At 42.2% G+C, this 27,229-nt stretch overlaps 1 long non-coding RNA gene across 26 annotated transcripts in view; it reads left to right on the top strand.

Moving 5' to 3' along the window:
* The window catches only part of LOC142414722 (uncharacterized), a 360,090-nt gene that overhangs the window by 164,965 nt on the left and 167,896 nt on the right, over positions 1 to 27,229 (top strand). For 18 of the 26 annotated variants that reach the window (XR_012777173.1, XR_012777191.1, XR_012777190.1 and 15 more), the window contains 7 exons: positions 2,663 to 3,089; positions 5,998 to 6,119; positions 7,288 to 7,438; positions 8,869 to 11,577; positions 11,901 to 12,146; positions 16,933 to 17,036; positions 26,135 to 26,702. This is a non-coding gene — a long non-coding RNA (uncharacterized LOC142414722). Of the gene's footprint in view, positions 1 to 2,662; positions 3,090 to 3,368; positions 3,434 to 5,997; positions 6,120 to 7,287; positions 7,439 to 8,494; positions 11,578 to 11,900; positions 12,147 to 16,932; positions 17,045 to 18,707; positions 20,809 to 26,134; positions 26,703 to 27,229 lie in introns of those variants that run through there. The other 8 variants (XR_012777175.1, XR_012777174.1, XR_012777185.1 and 5 more) reach the window with 8 other exon arrangements.

Raw genomic sequence — 27,229 nt, 5'->3', positions numbered from 1 at the left:
TCCCACCTTGGCAACAAAAGTGTTGGAGGATTTTTTACTGAGCTTTTTTGCTGGACTTGGGAAGGTGGAGGTGAAGTGCTGCGAGATATTTACAGGTCAGTGCAAGAGAGGGGAATGCCAATAACTGAAGGGTTGGTTAAGGGAGAAAAAAAGAGTAACAAAATGGTAGCCCAAGGTTAGAGAGGTGGGTTGCATGCTATCTCTACTAGGATGCAATTATTTAATTGACGGCCTCTTCTTAGTGCAGGGCAGTTTCCATGAATATAATGTTAAAGGGGAGCCATGAGAATTCATAAATATATCTGAAGAGAGCACTGTATGAATTGGGACTGCCTGTAGGTGTTTGCTGAAGGGGAAAGGGAGTAAGCTATTGCTTTTCCATGCAGAAGCAGGACTTCTTCCTAATTGCTGGGGAGATCTTCCGTATGTAAAAAGTGTTCATGCCGCTCTGCGCTTGGACAGTTTTTCCTGGAAACCCCTGTTGGAGCTGGTACATTCAATAGTATTTCAATCTCTGACTCAAAACTTACTGGAAATCCAGTTATCAACCTAGGAGAGAGATAAGGATCTCGGGCACGATGAGCAGAAGTTTGGCTGCGCACTGAAGTATCGGAGGCTCGTTTAGAGGGGGGGGGGTGCGTGTCAGCAGAGATGCTTGAGGCAGGAGGAAGAGCCTACTATTTATTTATTTAATTACTCAGCTCTGCCGAGGCCTAGAAATCAGATTTTTAGACTGAATCCTAGAACAAGCTTTTTTTTTCCCTCTCTCTCCCCCCCCCCCCCCCCCCCCTTAAATTGCCAGAATAAAATACTTATTAAGCAGCTCCAGGCGTGGCAGGCTGCCTGGGCACACGCAAGGTCTTGCGTTTCCTTCTCGCAATCTCCTGTTTCAAGCACCACCTAACGGCGTCGGTGCGCAGTGCAGAGCGCGCGGCCCCGCGCCGCAGCTGCCGCCCGTTCCGCTGCCCGCCGCTGCCAGCAGAAGAAAGCTGCAGAACTTAATAGATCAAATACCGGTCCAAACATGTAATAGCTGGAGGGAGCTGGCCTCGGTTTTTATAGCATAATACAGCCCCAAATGCCCAGGATATTATGATTTCGCCGTGTAAATGCATTATACTACAAAGTAACCATTCATAGCGGCAGGCAGAGCGCTTGGCTCAAATAATTTGCCTAGCAGAAACGGGGAAGCCTTAACTGCTTAAAACTTCTATATAACATTTGAAGGGAAGCGTTGCACTTCTTATTTCTCGCCTTATTTTAACATCTTTAGCGAGAGGGAGCCCAGAGCAGGAGCGTTACTCGGCTTGGCTTCCCTGCCGCTTGAATAAGATTTTTGCATCATTAAAGCATATCAGATGTGCTACTCCCATGCTACAGGCACAGCTACAGATAATTTGATAAGGCAAACATGCATAACATAGGCTTGTATCAATAATTAATTTCTTTTAATACTGAGATTCCAGGGAGCCTGGGAATCTGGCTTTCCCAATAGCCCATCTGAGCGGCTGTCTAGGAGCCAAGGTTTCTAGTAAAACAAGTAGGCAAATGACCTGACAGGAACAAGTCCTATCAGATTGATATGTTCCTCAAATCATTTTGATTTCAGCACGTCAGCATTTTGGAACAAAGCAGAATTTAATCAGAAACTCCTGGAACAGCTTTAGTTTTGACCTCAGTAATAATTCTTCACGGTTAGAAAATGCCATTTCTTTACTCTCCTGTCACTTTTCCGTCCTTTCCTCTGCTTCTCTGTTGCTTTTTTCTTGCTTCATTTATGTTTTCGAGCATGATCTCGCTGCTGCCAGATCTCATAATGTTGTTCAGAGTCTCGTCATATATGGTATTCTTCCCAAAGCCGCAGCCCTGCGAGTGCGTCAGGCTCTCGGTCTGAACTGAAGCGAAAAAGGACACTTCCAGTCCTCGCCGGTTTGAAAGAGAATCCGAAAATATAACAACTAGCCGTTAAAAAGTGTTATTTTAAAACTGTCTCCTGGTTTTGGAGTAAGAGAAAGAGCTAGCTCTGGTTTCTAAATGGCTGAGGCTGGTGCAGAGGCCTGTGTTCTGATCTTTGTTTTTTTGAAATTACCTAAAAACTCTAACATTTAAGTGAAGAAGGTGTAGGTGTCATAAAGCTGTTATGTGACACAGAAGAATTAGCCTGGAACATCTCAAGAGAATCACAGGCCAGAAACTGCAGGGTTTGAATAGCTCTTTGCTTTCTCTCTCTGCCTCCCCTTACGCAGGTCTAAACACACCGAATGTCTAAATCTTGAAATCAGAAATTAAAGATCAATAGTGCTGCAGGTATTTGCTGTCTCTGAAATCAGCATATGTTTCCAGCTGTGTTTCATTAGGAGGAGTATTTTACCCTCAAATTAACCTTTGTTCTACACAATTCTGCTGTTGTGCAACCTTTATTACTATGAATCAGAGATGCTGGACCATGAACTTGAAATTATATGTATTTAAAAAAAAAGGGTAAGTAATTAATTCCACATGACAGTGAGTTTCCTGAGGAGACAGGGTGTGGGGGACAGTTTGTCCATCCCCCACTTCTTCTTGCAATTCCCAACATGAATTATAGGCCAGCTGAGAAGCAGAAGAAAGTAAGGGTTTTAAAAGGAAATTCTAATATCTTTTCTTTTTTTCCCTAATCCAGAGACACATTCACATTAAATGCATTTAAGAGTGGGAGTAGCACCTGTTTTGGTATCCTCACGAAGGAAGTCCAGAATTGCACACCTCCTTGTTTGCTGTCTTTCTGCTTGAAAGTTTTATAAGTTGTTGCTGGAGTGGCACAAATCCAATGAACCGTCTGGTCCGTAGCCTGCTCCTCGGCTTCTCAGATAGAGTTTTATCCAGGGATATGAGGGGATTAAATGATATTTTATATAACGTGTGCTGCAGCTCCGGCTGAATTTTAAAATGGAGGCTGCTTCGATTCCAACGTGGAGAGCGGCTGCTCCCGTTCGATGTGTGGGCTGTGGCATGGCTGCCTTGGAGCCCAGCGGGTCCCTGAGCCCTCCCCTGCCTGCTGCGCTGCGGGGACACCTGCAGCACCTCTGGAGGGGCTCAGGTGCGGTCTGGTAGGTACCCGGAGGACTTTCAGGCCAAACAGAATGATGTTTCATGAGATATGTGTCCTTCCAGCAGAAGTGCCTGGTGAGGCACTAGGATTATAGCTAGGATTCAGTCAATGATCCCGTGCCAAAGTCATGGTCAGGTGCTAAAATCCTTCTGTGGGGTGTAGTGCATGCGAACTGACCAAAAGCCAGAAAACTGCCAACGTAGGGTTTAGATGTTATCTACTTTTTATAAAGTAACATCTTCATTTTTAAAAGGTTCTAAGCATGTGCATTTTTGAGAAGGTATCCAAACCCAACATGCTGAGGTTGCAAGTGCAGGAACCACGGAGTTTTCCAGAAGAAAGGTACGTTTTTCAGACTATCATTTTCCACGTGTATTGATAAAAAATAATACTGCCTCACAATTACAAATAAGTTTTAAAAGGAATGCAGTGGAAGTTATTGTTTTCCAGTGCGGTTGAAAACTCTGCAAACTTCACCCTAAAGAAGTTGTGTTCAAGGAGGACAGAGCTACCTGAGCAGGGACACTCATTCCTGTGGTTTTCTCAGAGACTTTAATACTCTGTATTTAGTCTCTCTGGCAGTAACCTCTTTTTAAGAGGTTAAGTACTCATTAAGATAAGATGAAGCGAAAGATGGAACGCATTGTAAAGGAACATTATCCATAAACTAATTTAGAGCTCAGTCACATGAAAGCCAAGCCCAGCTTTGCTCACACAGTACACGATAATGTTATGTTTCAGGATTGCAGCTGAGAACAAATTTGACAGATCTGTGCACTGTGCAATCACATTTGCTAATGTTAGTTTTAAAACAGTAAAAATCAATCCCAGTTGAAAATATTTTCTTGGGAAAGCTGAGAACCTGTCTTAGTATTGCCTGGTAATAGATATGAGCACCCATTCAGTAGGAGCACGGTGCCTTTGCCCTTGCAAGGTTATTGCTGCTGGTGGCCCCCATGCCGACTGCTGTGTGCTCAAGCAGAGCTGTTGGGGACGTGAGTGCCCGATCAGTGCCTGCTGCGATCGCTCGTTATGCGCGTCTACAAATGCCTGCTCCAGGACTGGGTCGTCTGTCCTGGGTGCTCTCAGCACGGGCACTTTGAGCGACCAACTCAGGCTACCAAATGAGGGTAGCGACATGGAGCATCCGTCCTTTCAGCATTCACTGAAAGGGTTGTCCAGCACTGGACCAGGCTGCCCAGGGAAGTGGTTGAGTCGCCATCCCTGGAGGTACCTAAAAGCCGTTTGGATGAGGTGCTTAGAGACATGGTGTAGTGGTGGGCTTGGTAGCGTTAGGTTTACGGTTGGACTCAATGATCTTAAAGGTCTTTTCCAACCTATACGATTCTGTGATTCTGTGATTCTGATTCTGTGACCCATAATCTCAGCTTGGAGATCATACAAAAGTCACCCTGCAGCTCTTTCTGAGCTGTGTCTTGCCTGATATTTTGTCTCTAGATAGAGGTTATGGTATTACTTGGGTTTAAGGTGTTATTTGGTCATACCTGGCCTTGGACAGGCAAAATAACTGCTTTTCCCTGTGCCTTCCTATCTCGCTGAAGGTGCCCACCCTGGATCCCTCTCTCTTTCCTATGGATGATAAGGTGTGTCTGGCAAAACACTCCCTCAAAGAGCTTTTGGATTTTGCAACTTGCTTACTCCAAGTCTGAATTTGATAATGTCTTGATATGCTGCAAGACATCTGTTTGAGGGGATTTTTGGAGAGGACTGTGAGATTGCTTCCCATAGTGATGAATGAGTAGAAAGAAGCTTCCATAGGTGTTTTGCTGGCCGAGTTCCTGCTGGAACAATTATTTCAGTGCTTCTGGGATTTCATTATATTGTGTAATTAGTGAAGGAGTGAGGAAAATTTGAGCCTGGGATAAGCTTGATTTTATCACTTTCGATCTTAATAAATAAATATTCTGAGGTCTAAGCTTTGCAAATGGCTTAGACATGTGGGTCGCGGACGTAGAAGTCACCAGCATTAACTTTGGGGTAGCAGCCCATGTATGTGCTGTTACTCTGAGGCAAAGGCAAAATAATTGAAATGAGAGAGCTGAGCTATCTCTCCGTACTTCATAATCATCACACATTAAGAATTCACACACTGACAGCTAAAACAGCTCAGCCAAATTGGGACAGCTGGTTATGTGTCCAACCCCTGTGATCCTTCCTCCTGTCTCTAGTTCACTTCTTAAAATACAGGTTTACGTAACAGGTCACATTTTTCAAAAGTTCCTAAATCTTTCTAACTTCATTGGGGAATTTTGTAAACTTTCAGAATATCTACAGATAAACTATGCAGATAGTATGGTTAAGAGGTTCATCTGAACTCGCACGTTTATGTCCTACTCCTGCAGTCGTACCGGGGGAGTTGATGCACATGAGTGCATCAGTGGATCATTGTGGTTGTTATTGCAGAACTGGGCCTTGGAGTCAATCAAGTTTTGAAAACATAATTTCTTTCCTATTCGAAATATAGGAAACAAAATTCTCATCTTATGCTTTTCTATTTTGCTTCCAGTGTTTCAATTTTCTTTTATTCAAGTGAATTAATTTTGCTAGCTAAATGCAACACCTCCTCTGGAAAGCCAAGCAGAGGGGAATACTGCAGCACGTTTTAATCTCGCAAACAAAATAATTGCTTTAAAAATAGTCCTATATTTCTTCATTTTATGACGTGCTCTCTTTAGACTTCATAATCATCCTTTCTTGTACTTGAGATACCTTCCCTCCCCACACCCACTCTCTCCTATGCCCCTGAAATTCGGGGGGAATGGTAGAAGCTATATCAGCAGCCTTATTTCCAACACCGGCACAGGAGATGGAAGCAGCCAGCCTTCAATAGGGTTTGGGGGCAGAAGGTTTTTTTAACTTTTTAATAAGATCTTAATGTGTTTCAGAAGCCTTTTGCTATCTGCAGCCACGTTTGGATGCTCTCCTCTGGTGAGCACAGAAGTTTGCAACTCCTAGAGCAAACGGTGGAGCACGTGCGTAGGGTCAACTGCGCGCGGCTTTCCTTCAGGTGCTTTAGGAAAGGGCCTTTTGGTTTAAAAAACCCCAAGCAGCACCTATATTCGCTTTGGGTGCAGAGGTGTGGGGAGCTGGGAATTAAAGGAACATGAAACACTCCGAAGGATGTGATCAAATCATAAAAATGAATTGTTTTGGCTTCAGCAAAACTGACAGTTTAGAGCTAAATTGGCTTTCTGAAACATACCTCAGTAATGACAAATGATAAAAGCAGGTGGAAACAAATCTATCCAGCTGCTGCAGCCGAGGGGAAGTTGGAAGTAGTCTGAATTCAGCAGGTTTGTACACGTTACATGAAAAGGGTTGCTCGTTCAGATTGCACTGTTGAAAAGCCCCTATTTTCTTAATGCTTTTTTAATGAAAATTCAGATCCAGGAGAACTTGCTCATTCCTTCTGTTTTTAGATTGGCTTTCAAATGTTTCTTAGTTATCCGAGAGGTCACTGTAGTGCTGGGTAATTCAGAAATATAGGAGGCCTGCTCAGAAAATCTGTTTCAGGAAGGTAAAGGCTTTTGTTTCGATATGAATGACTTTTGCAAAGGGAGTTCATTCTTTGCATTCTGTTCTTTGTTGTGGCTCTGCCAAGTTATGAGTAAACAAAACACTTAATGCACATTTCTGTGTATGATTTGATGAGGATGACGTACAAAGTTTGAAGGGAAAGTTAAAGCTTTTAGGGCAAATAAAACCCCAAGCCTTAAAAGTGGCGAATACTTCTTGCTGAAATCCTGTGAAACAGCAGATTGTGCAACACTGCTCAAAAAAGATAAAAAGGGAGGGGGATAAGTAATGCTTCTGTATATTTGCTGTCTTAAGAAATAGGCTAGGAATGAACTGTTCTCTGGTTCAGTCCGGAATCTCTTGTTAAGCAGATGCTTATCGTGTGTATTTTCAACCCACTTTCAAGGAAGATTTTTCCATCCTATTCAAGAGCATCAAAATGCAAAAGAAGGGTGAGGAAGGTGCTGTGAAGTGTGATTCTTGTCTGTTCGAAATAATAGGGAAAATCGAGACCCATTTAGGTTAATTATTAGCTTTTTCCATTTTTATGTGGTTTCTGGCCTGTTCTTCCTTCTGGCACAGAGAGCGGGGCCAAGGGGGAACATCTCCCTGGTTTTTCCCCGCGCACCTCTCACTGCGCTCACTTTTCTCTCTTGCAGCTAAGCAAGCGGCGCGCAGGAAATCACCCCTGATCGTGGCTCCCACTGCGAATTTGGTGATGTGATTCCTGCTAATGTATTGCGGAGCAATTTTCTTTCTCCCTCAAAAATCAGAAACAGCAAAAGAGAGAGTGTTATTTTGGGAGTCCAGGTAATTTTCCTCCCTCTCCATTTCTTACCATCAGCAATAACCTGAAGGCTTCCTGTGCAAATGTTTTGTGGATGATTCCAACCGTTAAAGATACTATAGAAGCGCACAGAATTTGAGCATTTTTCAAGGGGATGGTGTCTGTTCTTCAAAGAATGCAGTAAATAATATTTCATTCTTAAGTCTGAGTTTTTCAAGGAAAAAATCTGCTTTTTTTTCTAAGCAGAACAGGGGAAGCTACTGGGTTGTGAACACTTTAAGAAGTGTGGCTCCAAGGTCTGGTGATTAAAGGCAGCTTTAAATGTACAAGACATTTCTCACATTAAAAATCTGTACGGGGAGACCAGTTAATATTGCAATCAACGTTGCTAAAATGCCGATAACATAATATATTTTTTGGCATAATAAATACACGTTGTGTATATGCATCACTCCAGGCTGGAGTTTTTTGCACAGTAATTCTTGAGCAGGAATATCTAAAGCAAAATAGTACATGCAGTATAGCAGCAGGGAAAAGTCCTGACCATTTGTGTGTAGGTTACTGGGGAGTTACTACCGTTTTACTAAGTTCGGAGGAGAGTGGCATAGGTGTAAACCAGGGAAACTGCTCTTAGCGTTGTGTTGAAAAAAGAGGCTGCTGCGGCTTGTGGGTTTTTATGGTTCAGACTATATGAACAAGCATGTAGTAAAACAGACGCAGCGTTTGGCTGGCCCTAATACCTGCGGTGCAGAGCCTTGTCTGAAATCTAAGACACCTTTTGGAGCAGCATCAGAAAAACAAAAATAAGAAATAAAGCTGAGTTTTCTCTCGCCTCATTTGGAGATTACCCACACACGTATGTTTGTGTTGTTTGGTTTGGTTTGTTGTTTTTTTTTTCCCCGTGTTCCTGTACTTTATTTTGTTAAGTGCACAAGTTTACAGAAAGGAGGGCCTCTGTGTTCAGAGATGGAACCAGGCATGCTGAACCTTTGGTAAAATGTCTTAAAATATGGCTTTTTAAAGCAAGTTTGATGCAGTCCTACTGAAGTACTGACAGTTGTACTTTGTGATAATTCGAGGCCTTAAGTTACGTAGAGACGTGACCTTCCAAAGGGTGCAAACCATGCCGGTGCAGAGATCACCCCTTCCAGCAGGATGGAGGCAGCAAGAGAAGCGCAGCACAAACAGACCAAAACGCGGAGCTGAACTGCATTAGAAAACCTCAGACAGCCCAGTTCACCGTGATGTCACCTTACCGGCTCTTTAGGAATTTCTTTGCCGTATAGGTGTGACTTCAAGGTCACACTTCATTTTAGGGGTGCCCTGCTTTCGTGCCTCACTTGAATCTGGTCACAGATCCCAGTCAAACATTTCAGTGATGATTGCACAGGGCGCAGAAGGGAAAAAATTGTAAAGAATAAACGAAAATCTGTTGCTGAACTTTTTTTGACAGGCCTCCTCTGTCATCAAGCTTTGGATGGAATCGGGCCAGCTTGGCACTTAGTGCCCGGACTGGACATCACCGCGGGTCGTGCAGAGGCCTTGTGTCTTTTCTGAGGAATGCTTCCTTCCCTCGCAGTGCTCTGCAAATGTGCAGATTACAAGTACCAAGGCGCAATCATGTCAGCTATTTATGAAGGGCGGTCACCTGCAGTGAAATCCAAGCGATTCTGTATAGAGGAAAAGAACTAGGACCTGTCCGTGGAATAGTGCACTTCATGGATCTGAAACGCTGTAGAGAAAGGCAAAGTTTTTCCAGAAGAAACACCGTCAGCTATACATAAGCAGAGCCAAGGGAGCCAAGCTGAGCAATTACAGCACTTTGCAGAGTCGGAAAAGTAAATAGCAGACTCTTATGAGAACAGCCACTGCGATCCTAGTAGATCTCAGAGAAAGAGCTATGAAACGACAACAACAACAACAAAAAAAGGCAAGAGGAGAGTTCAACGTCAAACTGGCAGACTCTACAGTGTCATCTGTAAAATGATATCATCTGCCAGAAAGCCTGCTGCCAATTCATACATTTTTCTGCATTCACAAGTTACAAGTGTGCAGCTGTGAGGCTATTGAATTTCATGACTGTACATTTGCAGCTTGTGAATTTGTCAGTAGGCATTTCCATCTTGATAATATTTGTTGAGAGCTGTGCAGTGTGTATTACCTTTGTATTAGATATGCTTAGTACAGTCTGCAAATGCTAATCAGAGAATCTCTGCCGGACCATAGTAAAAGTATCTAAGACACGTTATTTTCTTACTGCTTTGCATTTATATTTCTTGATTTTCCACAGCTCTTAATCATGACTGGAATCTCATTGAGGAAAGTAGTTGAATATATATACTGAAATAGGGGAACGTAATCCACTCACATTATCATTATTTTCTATTCTTTGCTTTTTTGTGTTTAGCTCTAAGGGAACCTCATTCCCCAGCATGCAATACCAGAATGCCAGAATCTCGTTGGGCTATTATACAATTGTTTTTTTTATTTTATTTAAACATGTTAAAAATACAACAGCAGTGATTTTTCATGTACATTAATTTGTTTGCATTTGTACACCTCTGAAAAGTAAGGGAGCATTTCTTTGGTAAGTGAAGGAAGCAGAAATGTCTGTTTGAAGTAGTTTGCTGAAGACCACGTAGGAAATCTCATTTTTAGCAATGGTCTATAAATGCCTCTCTCTTAAACTGAGCATTCTAGAAATTCGGGGCAAAATTGTGCCTTAAGGACACAGTTCTGAAGTAAAGGAAGAAGGGGAGACCTAAGAAAAAAAGTCTTTTTCATTTGGAGTTCACTTTGTAATATCTGGGCAGCACATTTCGCAGTGGGAATGCTGCCAAAAGCCTAGCTGTGTAGTAAATAAACATTTCGGGGAAAAGCTGGCTGAAAGAAGATGGCTAGCCAAGTAGGATCTTGAACATCTATTTATTCATTTATTTATTCACTTTAATTCTGTCCTTCTATATGGCACCTATATCTGTATGGTTGGCAAATGACAGGTTTATCCACCAGAATCAAAATATAATTAACCAATACCCTGCTACGGCTGCGAATGCCAGCTCTTCCTGCTCTAAAGCGTGCTCTGAAGAAGCACCCGTCTCACCAAGAGAGAGCAGCAGCTCCCATGGTGTGGCTGTCTCCTCCTAACAGCCAGCCTTCCCCCATCCTATGCCACGTGAGATCTGCTTCACGAGCGGAGCTGGCGCACAGAGAGGGGCCCTTTGCGACTTTTGAGGTTAACGTGATCGCAAAACACGTCTTGCGAGAGGTCAGACCCCGATATGAATTATGCTCAGTGAATGTTTGGGATCCCCATGCTTTGGATGGTGACACACCGTTGGGAGGAGGCCACCACCTTCTCTGGCTTGCCTTCTGGCCTGAATTAAGATCAATAAGTGCAGTAGTCTCAGTTTGACCAAACTGTGCCTGATGGTAATAGATCCCGCCTGGCAAAGCTCCTTGCGCAATAACTGTTGTAATTTGATTGCTTTCTTCATCGCATCCTCGGTGCTGGTAAGTACAAAGTTTCTCTTCGGGTTGTCCTGAAGGAGCCTTCAGCCCAGCACACAGTTACCGGAGCACGCACTAAAGAAGAAACAAATTGTGAATTGGGTTTTCCCAGTCTGTCACAATCCGTGGCTGCCGGAGCAGTGAGCCGATTCAAGCGCAGCTCTCCCTGGGATTATGTACCCCTTGCTGATGTGTCTGCAGAGCCGGGGGAATAACGGAGCGTGCTGAAACCCAGATCTCTTTGCCACAGAAAGTCCAGGTGCATCTTCTTTTTTCCGTGGAGGTGAATCTTACTTCACCTTCGTCACCAGCTTAGGGGAAGATAATGCTAAAAATCTTTTGCTGGCCATAAGTAAATAAATAAACAAACTCTGGAGTTCAAGTATGCATGGCATCTTGCTTTTCCTTAGCAAGCAGTGTAAACAAACAAGGCAGTCTTTTTTCCCCCTACTTCTGCAAAACATTGCCAATTGATAATGTAGTAGTAATATTAACACACGCCTGTTCAAAAATGTGATACATACTTTTGGGTCTTTGAGATTAGTTCCTCTGAAGTGCTTTTTCTTCGGCTGCCTGACAAGGTTTTTGGCTCCACTTCAGTCTGGTAAGAAGACAGCTGCTCAACTTCTGACACAAATGAAGAGAATTGATGGTATGCCATCTCCAAAATTCCCTTTTTCCTGGCAGGCACTACTAGACTGAGTGCTAGGAGTCGTTCAAAGTTTTGGGCTTTTTTGTTTCAGACGTTAGTTGGGGCAGGATTTGGGGTTTGCTTAGTTGGCTGGGCTGCTTCTTATAACATTCAACACTTGTATAGAGTCTGCGTCTCTGGGACCATAAACAAATATAGCATTAATACACTGCTTATACACCTTGCTCGCTTAGCTGCCGTGGGGTACTGAATTATCATTAGCATGGCTTTGCATAATGTCTTAGCAATTTATTTATCTCTCTTTCTTTGTCATGGAAATGCAGGAGACAGAAACTCCGGTGAGGGTCCCTGTAAGGATGGGCCGTCTTCAGGTTTTTCTGTAAGTCTGGGTCCTCTTGGGATATTTCTTTAAGGAGACTGGAGATGCGTATGGGTGACCAAGAGGAATAGTGTTTAGTAGCCAGCAGGCTTCGTTTGCCCACCATGGTATTCCTCTGAAGGCTCTGACCCTCTCTCTAGTGCGTGAGCCTAGAGATGCTCTCAGGATTTTGAAGACCACTCATTACAGGGTACGTGTATTTATTGTTTTAGCTGAGTACAAAGGAAACACCTTTCATCGTGCTTTGCTGCCATGGTTTTCCTGCTCCTCAAGATAAAACGAGCTATATTTTCCGTGTTGTTCCTCTTGAACTATTTCCTGAGTCAGAGTTTTCATTTGCAAAAGACCTCAGCTGTTTGGGACTGTGTGAAGGATACCTTCAGACCTGTCTGTCTAACAAGTAGTAAATTTATTGTGTTGCTGTCCCATTACTTCAGAAATAAAACCCTACCCTGCCTAGTTTTAGACTTTACTTCATTTCATGATTATTGTTGCAAAGGGTTTGATTGTGATACACATTTTGCTATTCATTTTTAAACCTCCACGGAAGAGGAGCTATGTCAAGCTCTGAATAATGCACATGACATATGCTGCCTGTCTTGCAGAGGGAATTGAAGAACCTGACAGCAGTTTGCATTTTTGGAGCTGGAGAATTGAGGCAGTAAGCTTTAGTCAGGAGTTTTTGGGACTCAGAGGTCAAACCAAGAAGCGGAGTTCAGAGCTGCTCTAGCAGAGATGGTAATTAGATGGGGCACAAAGGATGTGTTCGGAGCTGGCCTGAAATTAAATAGAATCTAGTTTAGTGTTACTGTCACTTCATAAAGACACCATTTTCCTTGGGATGGTAAAACTTGTGTCCCTCAGATAACAGCGACATCCCTTACCTAAAGTACTAACATTTGGCAAACTTAGAGGAATGGGCGGCAGGGTCTCAGAGTTTTATATGTAAGGAAATGCTAATAAAGGTGGTGCTATTAACTTTGTCACGGCAATAAATGATGGCTATGTGCACAGCTCAACTCCATTTTCTTTGTTAGATGTGGAATTAATACCTACTATCAATTTTCATTACTCTCTGCTGTTGTTACTTAGCAGTTCCTGAAAGCTTGCACGAGATGGGCGATTCCTTTGCCGTAGCTATTATGCGTGTATGTGGAAGTAAGACACGGGCTGGTAAAAATGCTTTGTTTCTTTAAAGTAGGTAAAAAAGCTATACCCAAATATGCTGAAGCTTGGCTGCTATTGAATGAGGATTTTGTGAAGACAGCAAAATATAGTCTGATGAGCAGTTCTGAGAGAAGATTAAATTCTTGCTTGAGGGAAATAAGTTAAAGTGAGATTTCGTTAAAATAAAAAAAAAAAAATCGTTTTCAAGAATCAAATACTGACACCCCCAAATCTGATTTTGACTTCCGTTCTTCATTGTGAACTAGAAACGGGCTCAATCAAAAATGCCACTTTTCTGAAAAATATCTGGATGGAGACTCCGTAGTCAGCTCACTTCCGAGCCGTGTGGAGGAGGCTGCTCCGCGCGCACGAGGCTGCTGAGCGCTCGGCGGCGGCTGCAGCGCTTTCGGGGCTGCGTGGATATTGCTCTCCCCTCCCAAAGGCAGCGAGGGCCCTGCCGGTGCACGGCATCAACTTTGCGCCCATTAGCGACAGAAATGGGATATACTTGGATTGTATTAACTGGTAGCCAGTTTTGGCGTTTTCATCTCAAACAAGCCCTTTTTTTTTTTTTTTTATTTTTTGTTCTAAGAGCATATGAGAATCTGGGGTTTGTCCAGCTGAGCTTTCCCGGAGCGGTGGTTTTGGTTTGGATCTCGTGCAGGTGGGGAGCACGGGACTGGTGCAGCAGAGTTTACTTCTTAAAAAAAATGCAGCTAGCTCCTTTGTCTCTTAGGCAACTGCAAAAATAACTTCATCAAGAATAAACCTGCAAACAAGGGCGAAAAAGCAGAACTGTGTGAAGACATGAAATATACTGGTTTAAATAGTCCTGTAAAGCTATTTCCTCCCCCTGTACCCTTCCAAGGCTGTAATGATGTGCTCTGATTCTTAAACACAAATCCTGACTTGCATAAATTCAGAGATTTCATCTGTATAGATCTGCAAATTGCTAAGGTAGTAATACCTGGATATTTTATGGCACATCCTTGAGTCAATAGGCAAAAGGTTTCTGAATAAAAGCCTCAAAATTACCTTATGAATTATTAACTATTCCCTATATTACCTTTGAATTATAAAAACATAGAAAAATAGGAAGGAGAATTGAAAAGCATCAATCTCAGGTTCTTTAAAAATGTAATACTAATCATTTGAGCAGTGTACAAATCTTTTATTAAAGATAAAGAGGAAGCCATACTTTTTTATTAACTTGAGGATATGTTCAATCCACATGATTAAAAATCTCATTACTAACTCAAGTCAGGGAAGTGATTTATTACTGAAACAAAATAGAAGGCATTTTGCTGCCCATAGCTATATTTATCGTGAGGAAAACTATGAGTTCGTATCTACTTTTGTGTGTTAGGTATTTCTAAGGGTGGATTAGATTTTTCTGGGAATGGTGGGGTTTCACTGCGGTCTGCAGCTGAAGAACTGCTACCTTAAGAGGGAAAGCCTGAGCCAAAATTATAGGTACCAAGAGATACATTTTCACTCTATTAGATTTAGATGAAGCAAATGATTTTGTCTGATTTGGTAACAGGATGTGCAAAAATTCAGGATTTTATATGTAGGTACTATTCAAGTGTAGCTAATACTGTAAAGCGAGTGTCTAACTGTAGCTATTTTAGGGATTCTTCATGTATCACATGTACTAATATTTATTAATCAGTATAGTATGGATGTACTGTGCAAAAAGAGCCCTTGAAGTGAAGTCTCAGTTTGCAATGATAAAAAATGACCGACTCAATGACGTTATTTCCAGAAATACTATCCTACTTAGGGAGATATATCTACAGAACATATATAATATTTTTCTCCTTACCGAACCTTAAGCAGGTGAAATATTTTGTCTAAGTGTTAGGCAGCTCTATGGATGTCTTGTACTTGAAAAGGGTAAATGTCTTAAATATTAAATTATGCCCAGCATAAGTTCCAGTACTATTTATATTACATCCTACGATGTAAAATGGAGATAATGCTGAATTTATTTACGTCACAGCAGCTGTGGAAAAACTGGGTTATACACACTTGCATATAAAGACAAGACATTAAATGGTGCCATCAATTCCTGCAAGCCAGCAGAAATAGCTTTTCTCTTCCCGCTAACCATGCCTGGATGGCTCCCAAGGCTGAGTGCTAGTTTTGCACATCCCACAGGAAGTTTGGATTCTCTCCTGCATGGTGGGTGGAAAATGCCTGGTATTATCATGACAGGTGCAATAGGTATTGAAACGTAAACCTTTCGCTGATCCTGGGTAACATATTGCCAGTCCTGGGCTTTGCTCCAGAGGAGTGTTTTGGGAGAAATTACATATCTTGAGGTAAAGAAACATTTCTGGAAATAGGTTGCTTCAAAAATTTGGCAGCTCTTCAGATGTTCAAAATGTTAGAAGTAGTCAAGGCAGAGATCGAGTAGTGGGTGGAGGAAGGCAAAGAAAGCAGTTAAAGGTGCATAATGTATTGTAAAACTGTGGGAGAGATCTATTGCACAAACATCATGGTCACTTAAGGAGGGATTCATGTGACAGTTTGCAAAACTGTGATAAAAGCATTTGTTGGGCACCTTTACTCATCTCACTTGTTCTCAGTCCGCTGTTCTATTTCCGTCTGGATTTGGTGTTTAATGCACTAAGCGGCTTCACATTCCACTCACCAATTTCAAAACTTCAAATATTAAAGAATAACTAAGGTGTCGGAGTGTTTCCAGTTTCTCGACTTAAAACTATGTCTTGATGATCTCAGGAGAGACCCGATGTAAAACATTGTGCATGTGAGGTACAGAAATGCTGAGGGACCTGAGGGGACTTTTTCCAGAGGGGAGGATGGAAGAGCTGCTTTCTAGCGAGGAGGACATCTTCAGCTTCCAGTAAGACCTAGCAAGCCCAGTAAGACACCAGCAGGCGTGGCACTCTCAACATGTCCCATAGACTGTAGGTGGTTTGCAGGGCAGGAGTAAACGCGCTATGTAAATTTGCAGGGCAAGCCTTAAATATGCTGTGTAAATGTGTCTTCGATTTGAGAAGTTCCAGGATATCAGAAAGCATAGGAAATACAGGTGGGGTTCATACTTCTCTTTGTGTTTGGCCTGTGCTAATTAAGCTACATGACTTTATGAGGAATGGCAGAATAAGAAAAATGCCACCAAAACATCTTTTTAAAATTTCGCTTAAATCTATCTCCAAAGTGGTTTTTGTTTTTGGCAGTTGAGGGAGGATCCTCAAGAGAACAAGAACTTGTTTTCTCTGGAAAATATGCTTTTCTTTCTTTTTGTCTCCTATATTTGCACATAAGTGTTGTTATGTTTTCATTTCCATCTGGAAGGTACAATCTTCATGTGAAATCTTTATGTCGTAGCTTTATGAAATAGCATCAAAGCAGGTGATAATGAACACATTAAACATCTTCTGATGATGAACAGGATACTTTTAAAATCTTGCTTTATCACACGGAGGAAACTTGTGTATGTAAATCCATTACGTGCCAATGTCTGCTCAGTCAGAATCCTTCCAGGATTTCTCCTGCTTTCAAAGGAAAGTTTACACGAGTGTTTTCGATTGGGGTGGGAGAGTGACTGTCCACATTTCTGCGCTTAGGTTTGCACCTCGGAGGCCCTCAGCACCAACTCTTTTGCTCTGTTGAGATGCTCCTGTTGGCTCACTAACGTAGAGATAGCTTAGGTTGTTCCTTGCGTCATGTGTTGTGAATGGCAAAGCATCAATTAGACAAGATGAATTTTAAAAAGATCAGGGTGTATGCTAAATGGGATAACTGCTTACTTCTGAGCTTACGCGAATTTTGGTTTTCAGATGTTTACCTTCAGGAATATGCTTGGCAACTACTAAATATTTGCCCAAAATACTGCATTCTGGATTTCATCTGCCAGACTGCTTTTTCTCTTCATAAATCTTGGGTAAGTTTGTATTTGTGATTTGGCTTGAGTTTATCTTTAACTTTCTTTTGACTGTATTTTGTTGGAACTGTAATGTAATTTATTGTAAAGATTATTGAAAAATCTGATTTTGAAAATCTGAGAAGACAACAGCTTGAAAAAGGAATAGAAAAATTACAGAGCTAAATACTCACCCAAATAGTCTGTCTAACAACTATCAAAGCGATAAGTTTGGATTAGGATCTAATTTACGGCTTATATATATTTCTGCATTTCTCATACCGTAGAATACCAAGTCAATGTCAATGATTTGACGTTGCTTTCAAAAAGTACAACTATAGTATATTCCGCAGAAGAGTTACGTTTCACAGTAGTCCTTTGTTATAGTTGGCAATAAGTTTGACATAGCTTGGTTCAGAGCTGAGTAACTTTTTTTCAAAACAGCGTTTGATAAGGTGCTCATAAGACTTTGCAATGTATTACGAAAAAGCTCATCTATCAAAATAGTGCCATAATTGTAGTTGTTTGTGTTTATGTGCATGCATGTATTTTATGTGTATAGATTGCTAAGTATGAAAAGTTTTCAAGGTCAGTGCTGGAATACGTGCCAGACCTGAAGAGGTGTATCTCTGATAGGTATGTGATAACTCAAGAAATCACAGAATCACAGAATCGTGTAGGTTGGAAAAGACCTTTAAGATCATCGAGTCCAACCGTAAACCTAACACTACCAAGCCCACCACTACACCCTGTCCCTAAGCACCTCATCCAAACGTCCTTGAGATACCTCCAGGGATGGGGACTCCACCACTTCCCTGGGCAGCCTGGTCCAGTGCTGGACAACCCTTTCAGTGAAGTAAAATTTCCTAATATCCAGTCTAAATGCCACAAAGGTCCTAAAAAGAGAGCTGTGAAGAAGAGCACGGTGTTGAAAGGGAATTAAAATATGTATTTTTGTTAACATTTATGTTGTGCTTGAACAGATCACTCTAGACAAGGGCTGGCCTCTTTGTGGTGATTGTTGCATGTTATGAGAAGGCCTTTTTGTTCAGGCTTTACCTGGTGGCTTCTCAAATATCTCTGTGGTTTTTCAGGCTGGCGTTTTGTGTCTTGGTCTGAACCCTGAGGCTACTAATGCTTCTTATTTGAACTTCATCCCATGCCAGCGCAATGCTTTTCTGAAACCAGGTTAGAGAAAAGCGAAGACTGAAATAGAAAAAATAAAATTATAGTTAGATAATGTATATAAGATCCTATATTACCTTGTGTCTTTCTCCCACGTTCATCACCTGTAACTTGCCATTCAGGGTACACCCGCAGGGAAATGTTTGCACGCTGTTGTGTAAATGAAGCATAGGGCAATGCACGGCCAATCCTGACTGGGGCCGTGGCAGAATAAGGGCTCTGTTTTCAAAAAGCCTTTAAATACGTACACAAATAAGGACTCCTATGGAGAGTTTAAGCAGATTAGGCAGGTAACTCCTGTTGATGTCTTACAGAAAGGCACGCTTTACATCTTAAACTTACCTGCATTGGCTGAAGGCTAAATGCTGTTCAAATCCATCACTGCTGTTTAATGCGTTTGAAATACCAACAATCTCTTCTACCATCCAATGTTCTCAGGTAGTTTGTGGATGTAAGAATTTGTGTGGCAGTCCAAATTCTCTTGACCAACACATTTTTCCTCTCTAGTTTAATATTTGAGATAGAAGAACGATGAGACCTGTATTTTTCTTTCTATGTACTGGTATGCATCTGACATGGGGGAGTGAATAACTCCTAGCCAGATCGCCAGGACGTTCTCCACAGCTCTGGAGGATCCCTCTTGTCTGACACGGGACTGAACTGATGTAGAAGGGAAGGAAAAAAAAAAGTCACGAATGCAGGACTCTTCATGAAACAGCATTCTTGGTTTTTTTAGCCAACTGAACACAAAACTTGCATCATGTTGGCTCCAGGTCTCAGCCTGTTGGGTTAACAAGAGGCTCGGGGCAAGACCAGCTGAGAGAGATGCTGGTTTGCAACGTGGCAGCCCATGTTACCACCTGTGGTTAGACCTCTACTGTTTAGGCTTGACTGCCTGACTTTTGGGAATCCCACAACGTGCTGGACAGCAGACATTTTAGGAATTTCCCAGCAGATGATGGTTTATCTGATCCTTTTGGATTTACTACCTTAAAAGTGATACCATGTTTTGACAGATGGTGTCAGCTTCGTCACAGATCTAAGGCATGTTTAAGAAGAAGTTTGCCTAAAAATACAAATTTTTGGAAAAAAACAGTAAAAAGAAATAGTAATATGCACTGTTAATTTTATATGCAGTAATAAACTCTGCTTTATTTGCTCCTAGCTTTGATGCAGGCAATATACCCCAGGTCCGGCCAAGCCAAGAGAGCTGTGGGAGTTGTGTATTTACTTCTGATCTTTAGGATGAGCAGCGTTGCAGGCGGCAGGACACAGGCCATGGTAATGGTCACTTGTCTTAACTTTGATAGTTATGCTCTTTCTGTGAATGTTGTAAAACACAAACTTAATGCCAGAGAGAGAGAGAAGCTGATGTGGCATAGCTTAGTTTGAGTAAGGCCTCCTGCCGCTGCTGAGAGCACGTTGCAGAAGCCGTGCTTGGCTCAATGTGAAGCCGTTTGAAATGGATGCTCCGCACTTCACACCATCAGTCTCTGAGCATAGACCTCATGTAACAGATGGGGTCTGAAACCCAAATTTTTCAGCTCTTTGGGACTGAGGTCTGTCTTTAACTGGTTCTGCAGGACATTTACGGGGATGCTTCAGAAATGGAGGTCCCAACCCTACCGTGACTTACCTTAGTGTTATTAGGTGATTCTTTCAAATTCCTTCAGTGATACTGCTTTGGTGTAAAGGTACTAAAGAAGCAGGCTTAATGAAGTACTTGTAATGAATATTACATAGGGGTTTAGAGCCCTCAGGCAGGGGTCTTGATATCATGGTCTAACACTTGATTTAAGAGAACATCTTGTATGTATTATTTACATCAGATATTAGACCTGCTGTGCCAATGCCAATGACTGCAACCCAGGAGATTTATTAGCACCAGATATGCTATTTATTTGGAAGAAATACCATGTAATACTTGAAGCTACAAAATCAGTTTTGAAATAAATAGATCTTAATATCAGATAAATGATGGATGAAGGCTAAGTTCAGACTGGCTCCCTGATAGATCAGGGCAAACGCTCTGCTGGAGATTTGATGTTAATGCAGCACAGCAGGGGATTTTTTTAGGATATCATCCCCAATCTCTGTCATGTAGAGCAGTGATACGTTGGGCCTCTGGAATCTCACTGCAGAGGTCTTCTGGACTTTGAGATATTTCAGCTCTTCTTGTATTTACTTAAATACACGTAGCTCTTTTTCATGTTCAAGTAGCTTCAGAAACTTGAACTGATTTTGTTCATTGATAAGGCTGAAAGCTTAGGTAAGGGTGAAGAGAAACCAGTTATGACTGTGAAATGGCAGGAGCACAGCAACCCTCATGTGTAGGTCTGAGAGTTGAGTGGGGTCATTGAGTCAAGCTGGAAAAACCCTTAATGTTCTGCAGGTCCCCAAAAAGTCTTTCTGTGGTGGAAGGAGATAATGTTTTCTATTTGGTTTTAAACATTTTTTTTTCTTGAATGACTGTGAAGCTATATGATCTTCCTGTTGATATTTGGTGTTATTCCTACTGCTACTATTGGCAGTTATTTCAGCACAATTTTTGATGTAAGCCATCTAAGCAAGTTTATATCCAAATAAAACAAGAAGTGTAATAACTGGAGGAAGCCGGAGTGTGGCAATGATGAAGCCCTCATCCTGAAGGTGCCCATATGTTTGCCAGAAATGCTACATGAACGCGTGTACAGTTCTGGATCTGGGGCTTGTGTGATAACTTTCCTGTGGAAATAATCTTAAGAAAATCAAAATTTTCTCCGGCCAGGCAGCTGGAAATCCCAAAATATAAGGGACTGATTCTCCTGAAACATTTTGGCACTTTGGGTTTGTTCCCTCTCCCTCCCATTGATAGGCATGCACAGGTTTCCCTTGTCGTGCGAGAAGACTGAAATGTGGCCCCATTACAAAGTTTTGCTGGCATAGCTATGTTTGCTCCAATTGTGAAAAATTCATGCCTCTAGATGGTATCACTGTGCAGAAGACTATGATGTGGATGCAGCTACCCTGGCCAAGGAACTCGTCTCCTTCGCTTACGTTCCTAAAAGCTGATGTTACTAAGCCAGCAGAAAAACTCCTTCCATAAGCACATGCTGCTTCTACTTTGGGGGCTCTGTATAGGTAACTATAGGAGTGTATGGAGACTTCCTTGTGCAGGTGAGGCATGATTTATATAGTAAGTATATTTTTCTATAAGTGCTGCAGGTGAACCTAGTAAAAAGTATAGTTTTGCAGATGCTGCGGTTCTTGGTTGTAGGTTTTGTATCATCTCCTGTCTTGCTGCTGAGGCCAGTTATTTCTTGATCCATAAATGTACAGGGGTTGTTGTAAATTTAAAGTAGCTTAATTTCATAAAGGAGAATGCAACTTGTGCGTCATCTTTTTGGCCCCCCCCAATCAAGAAAGTAGATCTTTAAGTTTGGGGATGAATATACTGTTCTCTGTGGCATCTAGGAACCCGTATGTACTAAGTAACAGCATGCAGTCCTGGAAAAGATTTTGAAAAAGAACTTGGGCAAATACAATCCAGGTCAAAGCAATTATCTTTCTGTTTCTGCTCTGGCCTTTAATTTATTACTGTTTTTTTAAAATTCATTTCTCTTCAGCACATGGGAGGAAACACTGCCCACTGAGCTCCAACTAACTAGCTGATTTATGGTTTACTTCCTATACACCCCAGTTTAATTAGGATGTTACTATTTCCTGCCCCTCATTATCCTAACCCTGATCACCGACACAGAACTGGAAGCAAATTATTATCAAAGCACAGAGGAATACAAGCTGCTAATTTGTTTTGGTCTCTGCTGGAAAATTGAAATTGTACATATTGCAAAGTGCTTTACAAAGTATATTATGTGGCCTGACAGAGAGCCTGGATATCTAACTGTTGCTTTTCAGAGGAGAAAGCTTTTGTTATATTATTAATTATACATAACTGTATATATATTAATTATATTATCCCTTCCTCTTAGGACAGAGAAAAGGGTTCACGCAGGCAGTTCAGGTGGATGGGCTGCAGAGCAGGAGGGCTCTTACTTTTATACCATGACTGCACATTGTGGGAAAACATATGTCCCTGCAGCCAGAAGGGAAAACAGGAGAATTTTCAACAAAGGTTAACTAGCACATGTTAAAATCCTGGTGCTGAGAATACAAGCTGTAATTTTAGTATGTGTCAGCTGGCTGAGTTAAACCCTAGGTTACAGCATTGTGGCAATATAGTATTCTGGCAGTGTGTTGTTTGCCAGGAGAAAAAAAAAAACCCAACAAAAAAGAAATTAACTCTGTGTCTGTGCTTTTCTTGTTTAAGTGTTAATAACCGCAAGTGGAGCAAACTCCCCAGCTGCGCGGATGGGTTCAGAGCTACTTGAGCCAAAGGAGTCACGTTCACTCGTGGCAGGAGGGGCTCTTTCACGTGAGGGTGGCAGTGGCTGGGGTGCAGCGAAGCAGAGGAGAGCCTGCAGCTGAGGTCTTGTTTGCTAGAGGGCTTAAACTACACTGATTTAAATTCAGAGAGCTGCTTTCTTCCTTGGCTACGGTAGCGTTTGCCTCGATGTGCTCTCTGAAGAGTTGGGGAGTTGTCGTGGAGAAATGTAGATGAGTTGCTTGGAGCTTAAGCACACAAGACGAGGAAAATATCGGTATAAAAACAAAACGGAAAGAGTAAGTCGCTCGTGGCGTGTTCGGAAGCGGTCCATCCTTGTGAGCCGTGTGTCCTTAACACGTGGCGTTAAGGCCGTTGATGTAGGCAATGCATTTTGGGCTGCAGTCCCCTGGGGACAGGGTAAGGTTTTAATGAAATACAAAGCCCTGCTAGGCTGGTTGACACATCGTAAGTGTAACTACTGGCGTAAAGGACAGCATAGTGCAGCGCTTCAGGTTCTTCACATTACACTGGGCTGACACCTATCATATATGCAGGATATCGCTGTCCCTCTTTCGTGGTTTTAAATTATTGAGGCCTGTTAACCGTGTGTAGCTACGATACCTGTATGGAAACTGGCTTGCTTCTCAGATTTTCCATTTGAAAGTTTACCTTTTTGTCATTAAAATAGTGTGAAATGTTCATAGTAGTGACCCAAACTTGCTTCATTTAACCTCATTACAAATGCAGGCTTAATTCATTAACTGTGTGGTTTTTGAGATGCCTTCTGTGGGAGGAAGAGGGCTTATCCTGAATTAACGGCACCACCTTCCTCCCTCAGTTTTCTATTTCTGTTTCTACACCGTGAGGCTTTGTGAAGTTTATTATTATTTTGCAAGGTTTGGGTTTCCTTGAATCCGAGAAAAAACTGCAGGCTGGGGCAGGATCTGTGTATCCAGGGCAATACCAGCACAGCTGGTGGAGGGGAAGATGGAAAATACTGGGTGGCTCGGTCTCCTCCTGTGCAGCACGGGGCTCAAGCTCACAGCCGAGGGCCAGGAGCAACTTCTCTGTAACTTGTGGCTGCTCTTCGAATGCTTGAGGTGACTCTTTCCCTGCCTGTAAGTTGTTAATCCTGCAAGATAGCTGGTTTCTGACATAGTGTCTGAATTTGTTTGGTATGAGATAATATTGGTATTTGGGTTTGAACAGCGTTGGTTTTCATACTAAGCAAAAATCTGCTCTGGAAGAGTATTTCCAGAGTCTGACAAAATCAAAGCTGTGCATGAAAGGTGGGCTGGGGAAATTCCAGTTCTTGAACTAAGAAGACGTGAAAGTTTGTGAATCTGGGCTGGACCATAAGCTCTTTTAAGTGAATATTGGCATTATTATTTCTGTGCTCTACTCATGAGTCATACAGGGAGAACAGGATCTCAGATTCAGTTTGAGATTCTCCAGCTTGAGATAAGGAATAAAAACAGTATAAGAATTTACAGGAAGGGAGTGGATAATGTTTAAACATTGCTCCATCCTTCCTAGAGAGACTGCGTAAACTTAAACAGTATTGGAAATGACAGCTGAGATTAAAACAGGTCATCTCTTGTGAACACTTTCACAATATCCCCATTTCTGTGACACCATAAGATGGAGAAAGTCTGCTGTTTGCAAGCCGTCGCAGAGAGCACGTTTCGAAAGGAATTGTTCACTGTACAGCAAACACGAGTGAGGACATTCTTCGAGAGTCTGTAAGAGCCCGCTGTTCGCTCATGCTGTTTACAAAAAATCTCTTTTCTCTCGAAATGCAAGTCAGCCAAAGTGTGGTTTAAAGCTCTTGGTCTGGATATCTTCCTGGTTTGTGTAGGATGTGTGGTAGTCAGTACTACCGTCTGCAGTATTTCATCCCTGAATGTGTGCTGAAATAGTTTTCCTTCCTGTAACTTTTTCCATCCTTGATCATTCTGGGTGAGCTGATTACGGATGGGTTGTGGCCGCAGAGGGGACAGTATGCAGAGAAGGACTAGAATAATTTCCCGCAGGGAAGAAATTCTTTCTATGCTGTGACAAGTCAAATAACAATAACATTAATGACAGACCAGATTTATATTTGCAGACCTTCCCATGTGCGGCTGTGAGCTGCATTAAAGAAATAATGAGTAAAAAGGGTCTCCAGTTCCCTGCGCAGGTGGATGTGGGACTGAGCTGCTTCCACCACCACTGCGATTTTTTTTCTCAACTGTGGAACATCCTAAAATGTTTCCCCTTTTGTAGGGGAACTATTCCTCTTAGAGGGCTTGAGGGGAGTTCCTTCAGCTGTTCTTGAATTAATTACAGCTCATCAGCTATGAACGGGGCTCTCAAGGGAGTACCCTAGTGCAACCTCTGCTTTCCTTGTGAAAGCTCCTTTGCCTTGCAAATGCTTCAGGTGCCTCATTTATCGCATTAAGTGCTTTAGCAACTGGGAGATTTTCCTGAACCGATCACAAATAAATGGTTTTGGGGCTTTAGAACAGCATTACCTTCTAGAAACTTTGTGAACAAACTCAGGAGAAGTTACCATGTTCTAGATCTGCAGTCGTGGAAAGCAATAGCATTAGAAAAAGAATATCAGCAAAAGAGATATATTTTTCATTTTAAATTATACCCAGCTTTCTTAAGAAAGCAAATTAAATTGCACTTAACCAAAGAATACAGATAACAGTATTAAGTACAATAGAACATTTTAATTACTAAGAAAAACAAATGTACATGTCTGTAACTGTAATTAGGGGAGTGCTGTATTTGCTGTGCATTAGTGTGACTTGTATGTCTGCAATACAGTAATTGACGTAATTCATCACTTGTTTCGGACTTGACATTATGGTTACTGTGAAGCTGTACGAGAAAACAGGAATTCAGTGCTTAGATGCAGACTGTTTGCCAGGGTGTCTGACCGCTGAGGGAGCATAGCTGTCATTTCTCTTCATCGTAGCCCAGCTTCAGAGCTGCGGTTGTGCTCTAGGTGACTTTGTACTGGTTGCCGGTGAGCTCCCTGGTAGCTCTCAGCGTGTTTGCTGGATGCCTTCATAGATGTCCTGCTGATGATCATCCATCTCTAGTTTTTCGTCCTTCGCTGTGGGATCAGGGATATGGATGGCTCAGGAGCTATCGTGGCGCTGAGGCGGCAAATCAGTGCAATCTTTGCTGGAATAAGGACCGTGGCATTGCAGCTTGTCCTGTGGAAGTGTAGTGGGTGCAGAGGGTGACTAAGAGGGAAGCCTGCAGGAACAAAGGGGAAGAGCCTAAGAACGAGGAGGCTGAGCTTATTTCCCAGATCTAGTCATTGCACTGCTTTCTCCTCTAGCTTCAGGATGCCCAATGACATTACTACAGTCTTTAAATACGGAAAAGGCTGCTGCGAGAAGAAAAGAAGCAATCTGTTCTCTATGCCCCTTGTGATAGAAGGAGTAATGATATCCAAGAATCACGGCAGGGAAGAGTTGGTTAAAAGGTGAGGGAACCGTTTCTAATATTAAGGTAGTTAAGTACTAGAATAAATTCCCTACAGAGACTGTGAAAAGTTCTTCCCTGGAAGTCTCAGGACAGTGTCTGAGGAAACCTTTCTGAGAAGCACCATGGTGGACCTTGATCCCTCCTTAGACCAGGAGGACCCCATCATCTTCGGCCGCCTCATCCAGCCTCATTCCTGTGACTCCAGGGTGGGCAAACCCTGCTGTTTGGGGAGCTGCGTGGAAGACAGAACCCCATCCTGGAGACTGCCTGGGGAATCCCTCCTGAGCAGGCAACGTAACTGCTGCAATGGGCTCCTATGTGGTCACTGCTGACCTCTCCAAGGGAAACAAGCAAATCCAGGTAGGAAATGATTCCTGGACATGTCACCAGCTGCCGGTCTGTCCTACGGTTAAGAATATATATGAAGAACTAGTATAGTCTTCTCTTTTTCCAATCAACTTGAATTCATTTTCAAGCATAGTTCACCTATAGCTGTAGTGGCCAGTAACAGTGCTTTGTTTATAAAAAATACTAAAAGATAGGGAACTAACCTCTTATCACACCTCACTTTGCACTGTTTTAGCAAGGTGGTAAACGACAAGAGACGTTTCCTACACAGCGGACCTGCTCTTCCTGCTGTGTCCTTTCAGGTACAGACGCATCAGTTCTGAAGTGGAACAACTTAGGATAGCTGCTGGTTAATAGCTAATGAGCAGCCTTGGTTTGAATGCACATTCCCGAGATGCCCTTGCTGACTGTATTTAAGCCATAAAATGCAACGGGCGGCGCTTTTCGAGGTGATTACAGCAGTCCTCGTGTGGTGGTATAATGCACGGGACTGAAGGCTGAGTGGCTTTAATCACTGGAGAACTGTAAATTCACTGCCTGCTATTAGGAGATGGACTCTGAGTTTTAAAAAAAACCAACAAACCCAAGTATAACAGGTAGGCCCGTCAATTTACTGAATGTTATTGGCAGAAACACGATTTAATTGGCAGCCAGTGAGAAATCACTATTTATGCAGAAGTAGCAGTAAGATTTATATTGCATGAAGGACAGATTATAGTTATTGTATAACCAAGCGATATATTTGATTGCATAATGCTAAGGTATCTACCTAAGCGATGCTATGCACTCCGTTATTTGTTGTTTTTGGGACACTTTCATATACGAAGTT

The sequence above is a fragment of the Mycteria americana genome, chromosome 9, assembly GCF_035582795.1.
Source record: "Mycteria americana isolate JAX WOST 10 ecotype Jacksonville Zoo and Gardens chromosome 9, USCA_MyAme_1.0, whole genome shotgun sequence".
NCBI lineage: Eukaryota > Metazoa > Chordata > Aves > Ciconiiformes > Ciconiidae > Mycteria > Mycteria americana.
The sequence above is the reverse complement of the archived record's forward strand: the minus strand, read 5'-3'. Positions and strand labels throughout refer to the sequence as shown.